Source organism: Pavona decussata, unplaced genomic scaffold, assembly GCF_977016875.1.
Source record: "Pavona decussata unplaced genomic scaffold, jaPavDecu1.1 SCAFFOLD_236, whole genome shotgun sequence".
Taxonomy (NCBI): Eukaryota; Metazoa; Cnidaria; class Anthozoa; order Scleractinia; family Agariciidae; genus Pavona; species Pavona decussata.
In genome coordinates this window covers 821,883-832,500 of record NW_028145641.1, presented here as the reverse complement: position 1 = coordinate 832,500, position 10,618 = coordinate 821,883, and the positions used below count along the sequence as shown (strand labels likewise).

The 10,618-nt window shown below is 38.9% G+C and overlaps 1 protein-coding gene and 1 long non-coding RNA gene across 2 annotated transcripts in view; one reads left to right on the top strand and one right to left on the bottom strand.

The window, feature by feature from the left end:
• Positions 1–3,466, bottom strand: part of LOC146457918 (uncharacterized) — a 22,179-nt gene extending 18,713 nt beyond the window's left edge. The window contains exon 1 of the long non-coding RNA XR_014858361.1: positions 3,310–3,466. This is a non-coding gene — a long non-coding RNA (uncharacterized LOC146457918). The remainder of the gene's footprint in view (positions 1–3,309) is intronic.
• Positions 1–10,618, top strand: part of LOC146457913 (fibroblast growth factor receptor 4-like) — a 201,383-nt gene that overhangs the window by 69,722 nt on the left and 121,043 nt on the right. The gene's annotated exons all lie outside the window — the stretch shown is intronic.

Sequence of the window (10,618 nt, the reverse complement as noted above, 5' to 3'; positions counted from 1 at the left end):
ACCCTAATACACAAAGTTTAAAATCCAAAGTTAGTAACTCGCTAAAGTGAAATTGCGCCGTAAGCTAATTTAACATAGGTATCTACTTTTTGTACTTCAAAGTTAATATTGGTTTTTGCGATGTGTTTTTACTTCTAAGACCATTAATTTCGGACATGTTTCTGTTCTTCTTGATTATATAGTTAAATTGTCTGCTTTGCGTTTAAGGTTATCAAATTGACATGGACCCGCTTTGTTCGAAAGCCGATTAATGCTAATCCATCATTAAAAGTTAACCGAGGTTTACATCTGGCTCATTAAAAGTGGTTTTTTGAAAGTCTAAAGTCAAAACTAAGGGACAAAATGTTTGGGAGAAACTTTGATGATTAGTCATTAAATTCGAATCAAAGTTCACGTTAATCCAGGATTACTGAGTCTAGTGGGGCTTTGAAAAACTGGGCCCAGGAGCGTAAATATACTGTACTGATTGATTACGACATAAACGCCAATACTTAGGTAACTCGTTTGCATTAAGGACCCCAGAATATGTTCGGGTCAATTAGGCAAAGACGGCCGGTGATGAAATTGTTTGTATTTTTTCCTATCCTTTTTGTTTTTTATTCTATAACGTCGTCGAGGGTAAAGGCTAGGAAACACAGGACAGCATGCTAAGATTTTCACAACGCGAGGTTTATTTTCCACTCCTGGAACATGTGCAACATTCCGGACTAGTCACGTGCGTGACGTCATTGACAGTAGTCCGAAATCGTAGCTTCGCCTCAATATGAAGGAAGTGCTCGCAATTTGTTATGTCATGTTTTTATTCAAAACATTTAGCATGATATGAAAGTCGTATTTTTATTGGCAATTTTACTCACGCTTGCCCTTTTGCACTTTAATTTCCCAGTTTTATTTCTCAGACTTTTATAGTGTAACTTACATGTAAACGGTTTAGAACATTTTAGTATCCTGTTATGGCAATTACTTACTCTTTTGTAATTCAGTTACATGTATAGTACTTTCATAGAAAGCAAGAACGTTAGCTTGGTGGATCCAAAATGGCGTTACTGATATGGTGGATCTGATTAAGAGTGAAATCACTCTATAATTTTTATACCAGTACACAAAATGATAGTCATGTTACAGAGGTTAAACTAAAAGTGTTTAAACGTGCTACACACCGCTTGAGTTTCATTGCCTCACGTTTAACGCTCTTGGAAATTTATAGAAGACAGGCGGAATTCCCAACCGCTTCCCCTAGCATTCCTAGCAACCCAAACTCAGAAGTCTGGTAAAGGTGGATTTGAATCGATTTTAACATTTTTTAATTCTAGATTCCTCATCTGGCAAAAGACCGCGATGCCTCACCTTTGTTTACCTCACTGTCATCCTCGTGCTGTGTAATTGGTTCTTATTCTGATTGTTATGCTTTGGAGAAGGCGCTGCCTTCCAGGTACGTTAAGTATTGACTGAAAGGCAAAGTGCGTGTGTGTGTTCTACGATCTTATGTCCCATTCACACCAAGGCTTGAACACGTCTAAAAGCTGTTTAGTTAAAAACAGTTTAAAATTGTTTCCTTCATAAAAGCTGCTTTCGGATTTTTGTCGACTAGAGATTTAGCAGAAATGAAAGCATAAGGTGAAGTTTACTTGAATCCTATGTCAAAGCCAATGGTTCAGGTTTCTGTTACTAATTTTCATTTTGTTAAACCTGGTTTAATTGTTGAATGGGGCTTTAGTCATATTTCTTCTCAAAGATCTCGTCACTCTTCCTGGCCTCTCAATGTTGGTTCGCAAGATTTGAAGCGGAATTGCGAGAAACAACATAGGGCTGATTTCAACAACAGAACGGAAACGTCATTTGAGGACGCGAGAGCGCGCGGAATAGTCTGCACGCGAGTCTATTTCGACTATATATGGCAATCTTAATGCGCTCGCCGTTGGCAACTGACGTCATCGTTGATTGAAGCGATAAAGGGAGCGCCGGCGGGAAAGATAGTGTGCCGTGATACGTGCGTTGGCGTTTTCTGTTTTGGGATGTGTCGACTTACGGCCCATGGCTGTCAGGCAAAACATCTATGAAATGACTATGCTAATGCAGAGCACTTACCTTTCCACTTAAAGGATTACCCTATGGTGCAATTTCTGGAAAAAGTAACATGAAAAATATTCGAGTTTGTTTTGTACCAGTTACATAGACTCACATTGAATAAAAATAGTTCTTCGCGTCCTTAAAATATGTACATTTTTATAATGACCAGGTTTAATATGCAGCTCTGCCTCACGGGTTATAGTTTGCATGAAAAAATAGATGGTTATTATTTTTAACAATAGCTTGGTGATCTTTTGCTTTCTTTTAGCTTGACATTTATTTTATTTGCTTTTGAAGAGTAAAGTGGAATCTTGACATTTACAGTGGCAGACAAGTTCCCTTGTGACACTTCACACAACCAAGCTAATACGTTAGAGAGCCGTGAAACGTAGTGAAATGAAACCTTCCTGGAGGATATCATAACTGAGTAAACTTGAGGTCTCAGTTGTTCAAAGAGCGAATAACTTTATCCAGCAGATAAAATGTTTTGGTTGGAGTACATTTTATCCGATGGATAGCGATTTATCCACTATATAGAAATATACGCTCTTTGAACAACTGGAGCCTGATATAGAATATAATTAAGTAGGGCTTCATAGACGCTATCGTGTCTCTAAGATGTAGATAGTTCTTTAGTGTAACGTGAGATCTGCATGAACTAGAAAAATTCATGATCAAACAAAGAAAAAGTGTTATATGCCCAAAAGCAAAGCGATCTTAAAATGTACTGAGATCTCAGCAGGAATGGATCCGAGCACCATATAGAATTTTACAATAACTGTCAAAATTCCGTTGCGCTGATTGGCCTGTATACGCAGCTATTGTCTATAACAGTACAGGCAACAAAAATGAGGTCAGATGTAACGCGCGCGCTTTCTCAACGGAAATTAAGCCAATCTGCTCGTACTTTTTCCATGTTATAGTAAAAACCAATCGACGGCAGTTTTCTATGGTCTATAATATTTTTTTTATATAATAAGTTGAATTCTACGCGCATTTTGATTGGTTCTCACTCATGATCTATCGGAGCACAGACGCATAGATGACGTCACCATTAACAACTTTTGCTTCTTTATTATATAAAACAAGTGGATGTTATGTTGTAGTGTATCTGTTCAGTAATAGATCACAGAAAACATCAAATTAAATTGTGGTAAGAAGATCAGTGACACACTCTGCTGCGCCTCTTGTACCCCTTTTTTGTTCTTACCACATTTGACGTCATCTGGTATCTATTACTGAACAGACGCACGGCAACATGGAATCTATTTGTTTTATTGGTTATGGTGACGTCATCTATGCGTCTGTCCCCCAATAGATCATAAACAGGGGACCGGTCATTATTTATGTAAAAGGAGGGGGGGGGGGGATATTTTGATGGATGAAAATTTTTGCCAGGCCCCCCCTCCTCAGATTTAAAAATGACAAGTAGCGCCCCCTCCTTATTCAATATTTCATTGATGACCCCCCCCCCCCCCCGCCCCCAAGCGTCAGGAAAGGTTTTATCAAGGGCGAGGCCCTTAGACTTCTAAGAACCAATTCTTCTTCGTTTGCATGTACGAGGCTACCCAGATCTTCTGCTCAATAAAGTCCTCGCAGGAGTTCAATTTACAGACAGGAAGTCGCGCAAAAAATGCGCAAGAAAATATTTCCCTTTGTCACACAATACAATCCATCCGTGCCAAACCTAAAGAACATCTTAATGAGTATTGATGGCATTTAATCGAGAATCGACCTTTGCTGAAAGAAGTTTATCAGGGTCCACCAATTATATCCTACAAGAGAGGAAATCTTTAAAAGACATACTCGTAGGAGCCAAACTCTAAAGGTTGAGTAGACAACATGGGCGACACCAGCAGGAGTCGTGTTAAGCCTGTCAACACTTCAAAACATCTTTAGCCAGGCTCATCTGTATTTGTCTTTTATTAAAGTGTGAAATATTAAAGCAATGAAGTTTATAACAATATTCTTCTAATTGGGTTGTCCATCCTCACCACCTGGATCTTTGATATTAATTTATTTTGTGAAGTAATCCCATTTGCAAAAGCACAGAAAAGACCCCTTGCAAAACATAAAGATGATGACCCCCCTATTAATTGTTGAAAAAAAAATAAGCCGCCCCCCTCTTGCCAATCTAAAACAGCCTTGACTCCCCCCCCTCTTTTTTTCCCTCCTTCCCCCCCCCCCCCCCCCCACCTCTCCATAAATAATGACCGGTCCCTAAGAACCAATTAAAATACGCGTAGAATGCAGCTTATTATAAAAAAAAATTATAGACCATAGAAAACTGACGAGGAAAATATATTGAGAAAAACCGCAAACCTAATAGCTTCCAACGAATTTATGCTTAGTGATTCAATTCTCTTTAAGGCTGATCGGACTGCGCTTAACACGACAGCGACATGATAGAGACCAAACCGAGAATCAACAGAATGCGGCAACCGAGGACAGCTCAAGCTGATTGGCTCACGTCAGCACGGTTTAGTACAGCAAAGAGTAGAACAACCAACGCGAGTCGAGTTGTCTACCAAATGCACGTGGTAGTGATTTCGGATGGGCCCAAATTCAGACATCCGTCCACGTCATAGCGCGTAACTACGAACAATGAACAAAAGAACTGAAATATCATGTCGCTGTCAGCTTTCCTTCACAGGTACATGGCCAAAACCATGTTAAGAGGAAGTACAGCATATCGGATCTAAAAAGGTCTACGGTCCAAACCATAAAAGTAAACAATAAACAAGGGACCGCAAACGAAAATGCTGCAAGTATATGCAGGATCGATCTGTAAAAGATCTTTTCCCAGACCTTGCAAAATAAATTATCAGTAACTTTTGTATAATGTAATTGCCTTGTAACTAAAACATGCAATTTTGAGTGTGTTTAATTGTTAATAAAGCATTTAAGAGCAATTCTCCAGGAAAGTGAAGCAAAGTTGGAAATGAAAATTTTTAACCCCCCTTCATTTTTTGTGTGGAGGTAGGTTACCTGGAGGGATGAACAAAATCAGCCATATTTGGATCGGCAGGTGCGTCGTTGCCATGGAAACCGCACTTGATCACGTCGGCCTCAGGTCTATGTTTTGACCGAAAAATTCACTCTCAAATAGTAAAAAATAAACGAGTCTGGTTCTCGAGTACATGTGAACCAATTCAAATGAAATTCATACAGATGGTAGAACTACTCTCCCAGTTTATAAAATTTGCTGTTAGAGTATTTTGGGTTCTATAATCAAAAAGACCTTGGTCGTATTACTATGTTGCCTGTCAGCCATTTTGACAAGAAGGAAAAACAAGCACAACCATATTCGTTATTTCTCCGAAAGTACTCTTTCCACATAAACCAAATTAGCAGCAGGGCTTACATAGATATTGAAGTTTATAAATATTATAAAATCTATTTGGGGAAAATTATATTCTGGCCATGGGTGTTGAAGACATTCGAGGCAAGTTGCAAAAAGTTGCAAAATTGGAAATGTTGAGGTCTCCAGTATTTGGTTCAAACAGGCTTTAGATAGAGAACATCAGCTTCAGAGGTTTTTTCATTCATCTTATCTGTTATCTACATTTGATTGATTAGGTTTTGGCCAACGAATTTGATGAAATATAAATTAAAACAAAGCCTACCTTGCAACTTTTGGGAATTTCTTCAGGATGCTATTGTCGTATAGGGATGGGTCTCTCCTCAGTTCGCTCGCTCCATTTTCTTGACCAAATCTTGCACAGACTCTAGCGGAAAGGACAAATCTAACTGCCAAGCCTCGCCGAACATCTACTTTTAGACCAAAGATGATGATGCATTAACCCAAATAAAGAACAGTCGAACAGGTCAAACACAGTCGCGTGTCGAGTATCGAAATAATTCATCAATACAATCCATCCAGGAAGTTAAAAAGATGCACCAAGATCGCAGCTGAGCAAATGCATGTCTGCGACGATTTTGAATAACGTCTTTGGCTAAATCGATCCGTACATTCCGTGGTGCATGGTTGAGAAGCGAAGAAATCGTTGTTTACGACCTGTTTACGACCAAGCGTATGTAGACCGGGAATGCGAGTAGCAAAACTGCTGACCGGATGTAGTTTTAGATGCGATATACGCGCTTTTTGTTTGTTTGTTTTTGTAGCTTCAGCTAATTGTCGCAATGGCATTATCTCTTCTTTAGATATTTTTGGTACAATATATCATTGATAGGGGAATAAAAGGACGACTTTTGATCCGCTTTTATGACTGTTTTACAGAAAGAGGACAAAATAAAAGCGCTACACTTGTCGTTTTACGCAACCACATAAGCCGCCCATGTTTCCTGGGTTTGTTTGTTTGTTTGTTTTTTGTTTTTAATTCATTGCTTATTGGATGTTAAGGATGACCTGCATGTAAGATACGTCGCTTACCTGGGCCATTAGCGTACACATTAGAAGTTACGAAGTTGGAATTTTTGACCCACCTCTCCTCCAGAAATAAATAAGTCCTCTTCAAGCCGATAAATTTTCACATTCAGTACCTAATACCTGCCCAAATTTTGGCATTCTTTCTGTTTAGTTACTTATTTATTTATTTATTTATTTTTTGCTGTTGTTTTTTTTTTTGGTGGGGGGAGGGGTGACCGGACGTAAATTTGTGCCGTCGATCAAAAACACTGTAACGGAAATTTGCATATCGTCGTGCGAAGGAAAATATCCTGGTCGGGACAATGGAAAGTTGGTCTCTATCAAATCCCAAAAGGGACGTTTCGGTTTGTGAGTGCAGTGGAAACAATATAAAACTCAGTCAATGTCAAAGGGATATTTCCAGGCACGTGCAAGCCTACGCCACTTAGTGTAAACCGTGATGAAATCAGCGACGAAATGGATCTTATTCTTTGCCGTGCAGGTAAATAATTATAAGATTTCACGCGCGAATTTTTCATTCTCTTATCACGAATAGTTTATCATAACTGAATTTGTAATTGCATTTTCACAGTCTTAAGAGCAATCTCTTTTTTTTGGGCGGGGGGGGGGGGTGCGGCTATTATGATCATGCGTTCAATTTTCACCCAAGCTTCAGTTCAGCTTCATTTCCTTTGTTTTTGTTTTCATTCGGTTATTCTGTTTTTTTTTTTTTTTTTTTTTTGGCTTTCTTCACCATTGCCATTGTAAAACAACCCCTTTACAAGAGGATATCATTACACATACATCCGGTGTTACATCCCATTACTTGTGTTACATCCGGTCAGCAGTCGTGCTTCTCGGACTTCCGGCCTATGCATTCAGTTTATTTACCATTCTTGGCTTGTCGACTATCGCAATATCTGACTCGATTTTAGCCAAAGACGTTACTTTGGATTGTTGAAAGGCATGCATTTGCTTTGTACATCGATCTCGACACATTTCCTTTACTTCCTGGCTGAATAATATTGATGAATTTAGGTGCTCGACGGCAGAAATCGCAAGCATTACGACCATGTTTTGGACTTTGTCAACTATTCTTTGTGAAGTGTATGCGGGCTACTTGTATCATCATCCCTGGTCTGAAACACAGCAAACTGGATATTCGATGGGAGTAACTGTTAGTCTGCACTAGATTTGGTCAAAGAGACGGAACGTGCGAAGGAGAGATACTGGAGAGAACCACGCGACGAGAGCATCCTGAAGAAATTCCCAAAACCCTCAAGGTAGGTTTTGTATCAATTTATATTTCATCAAATTTGTTGGCCAAAACCTTATTTACTAAATGTAGGTAGCAGACAAGATGATAAAAGATACTTTTGAAGCTGATTTTCTCTCTCTTAAGCCTGTTTGAGCTAAGTACTAGAGCTCTCAAAATTACCAATTTTGCAATTTTTTGGAATTTGTCCCAGGTGTCTTCAGCACCCATGGTCAGAGTATAGTTTTCCCCAAATTTATTTTATGATGTTTAGAAACGTCAATATCTATGTAATCTCTGCTGCTAATTTGGTTGATGTGGAAAGAGTACTTTCGGAGAAATAACGAATATCGTTGTGCTTGTTTTTCCTGCTTGTCTAAATGGTTGACAGGGAACATAGTAGGACGAGCATTTTCTTCTTGTTTATAAAACCCAAATTATTGTAACGGCGAATTTTATAAACTGGGAGAGTGGTTCTATCATCTGTATGAATTTCATTTGAATTGGTTCACATGCACCCGCGGACCAGACTCGTTTACTTTTACTTTTTGAGAGTGGAACTTTTGCTCAAAACATGGTCCCAAGGCCGACGTCATGAAGTGCGGTTACCATGGCAACGATACATCTGCCGATCCAAATATGGTTGTTTTTGTATATCCCCCAAGGTAACCTACCTACACACAAAAATTGAAGAGGGGTTAAAATTTTTCATTTCCAACTTTGCTTCACTTTCCTGGAGAATTGCTCTTAATTATAAAAAAGAAGAAAAAATTCTCATCCCAGTTTTTCTTTATTGAATTCATTGTCCCTCGGTGATTCTTAAATAAAAAGCAATTCTATCCCTTAATTGAGGAATTATCCATATAAAATGACACTTTTTTTTTCTACAACTGAGAGCGCAAGCCTAATCTTATGATGGTCTTCTTGTGTCTTACATGCGGAATTTCTTTTTAAAGTTGGTATTAAGGACATCTAAAAAAGAGCAAGGCTAATCTCACGGTCAGGGAAGTATATTTTCCAATATTTCGAAAGGCACGGCCTTTCTTCTTCAGGGTATGTTTGAGACTTTCGAAATACTGCAAAATATACTTCCCTGACCGTGAGATCAGCCTTGCCGTTTTTTTTAGATTATTTGCTTTACAATTTTTTTGCTGATTAGATCCTTCACTACAGGATCCGGTACTTTTATTTTGTCACGGTGGTCCTTGCAAACACAGTTTGTCACTGGTTTTTACTGATTAAGGACTTCACTGGACGCCCATCTGGTGTTTTAGGGGGCTACATGCAGTCAAGTACTTTCCAAACTTCCGAAGGGTGTTCCGACTAGCGTGTTGTCAATTGCCATCTCGGCTTGTCGGCGGAACAGTCAGTTTTTTTCTTTGTGTGAATTGAATTAGGAAAGACCTGAAAAAAGCTGCTTTAGAGGAAATCTTCTCCAGCTTTCTCCGCCCATTGCGGTATGCATTTTGAAGGTATTCTAAAATGCTTGATTCCGTTATCGTTCAGTTTGTCTCCAACACACAAACGAAGGCGCTATTTTAATCGAGAGAGGCTACAATTATCACTTCAATCCGTCAAAGAACAAATTGAAAGAGTCATGAGTAAAATTCCTCAAAAAAAAACCTTTGGAAAACAATGATTAAAAGTTAAGAGATGAGCAGAAGCTCTTCCTGCATGACATACGAGTCATTTAAAGTAACTCGCTTAGCATCTTGGCACTGTTCACAATGAAACCTGCAGCTAACTGCCTAGTTCAGACGCCGAACTTTTCATGAGCCGAATTTAATTCGAATTAAGGTCGGCCCAAATCACGAAAATCCCGCCTTTTGATTCAGACGCCGAACTTAATTAGCCGAACTTAATTTACTTGAAGCAAAACCATTCCAAATGTTAGCGTTTTCTTTTTCTTTTTCTTTTTTTTTATTTGAAATACGTTATAATAATTTATGCATTAGTTTCGGCTCATGAAAAGTTCGACGTCTGAATCAAAGCCGTTCCAAAGCCGAAATTCCCGGCTGAGCCAGGCGGGAAGAACGGCTGAGCCGTTCCAAATTGAAACAGCCGTTCTCAACAGATTCAGACGCCGAACTTTTCAAGTACTTAATTCGAGGTATTCCGGTTCAGCTCATGAAAAGTTCGGCGTCTGAACCGGGCCTTAAGCCGATTTCCTTCCCCACCCCTGCATAAGCCGATTTCCTTCCCCACCCCTGATCCCCTATTGTAAATTGCCGCTAACCCAATGATGAATTAGATCACTGAAATTATATCATACAATGATCCAGTTTTTAATAGTCATAGGCTTTATTGTTTTTACCTATCATGTATATTATCATTTCATTTTACTCTTCATCCACGGCCGAAGTTTCTGTTATCATACACTTAACTTAGCTTTCAAGTGAAGGTTAGTCAGGGGCAAGCATTGGTTCATTTCGTTGCAATCTGATATCAATGTTCGGAAAGAATGACATTACACGAGTTAGAAATTAAAATGTGAAGAAAAATTTGCGTTTTAGCGTACGTCACCCAAAATTTCGCAATGCGTAGAACCTAATACCGTTTTATTTTCGGACTGCCAAATACTGAAAAGTGCAGAAAAGCAAGCTGGCATTTCAGTGAAAGCCAACAACAGCAAGTCATTTTAAATTCGGAAGCAAGCTTTTTTATTTCCCAAAAACTTTCGTCAATTTAAATTTTGTGGTCAAAGAATCCAGGCAGATCAAAGTATGTTAGCTCACGCAAATGCATCTGTCGCACTATAACGAAACTATGAGCATACTGAGTGAGGCTTATAAGCAAAATGGCTACCCCCGGCTGGTTTCAAGCAAACTGAAATGTTGCCCAGGATTAAGGAAAAACTAACTTTTCAAATTGATTTGTATCTTACAAGATGTTTTATTTAATCCATCGCTGATACTGATTTTGGT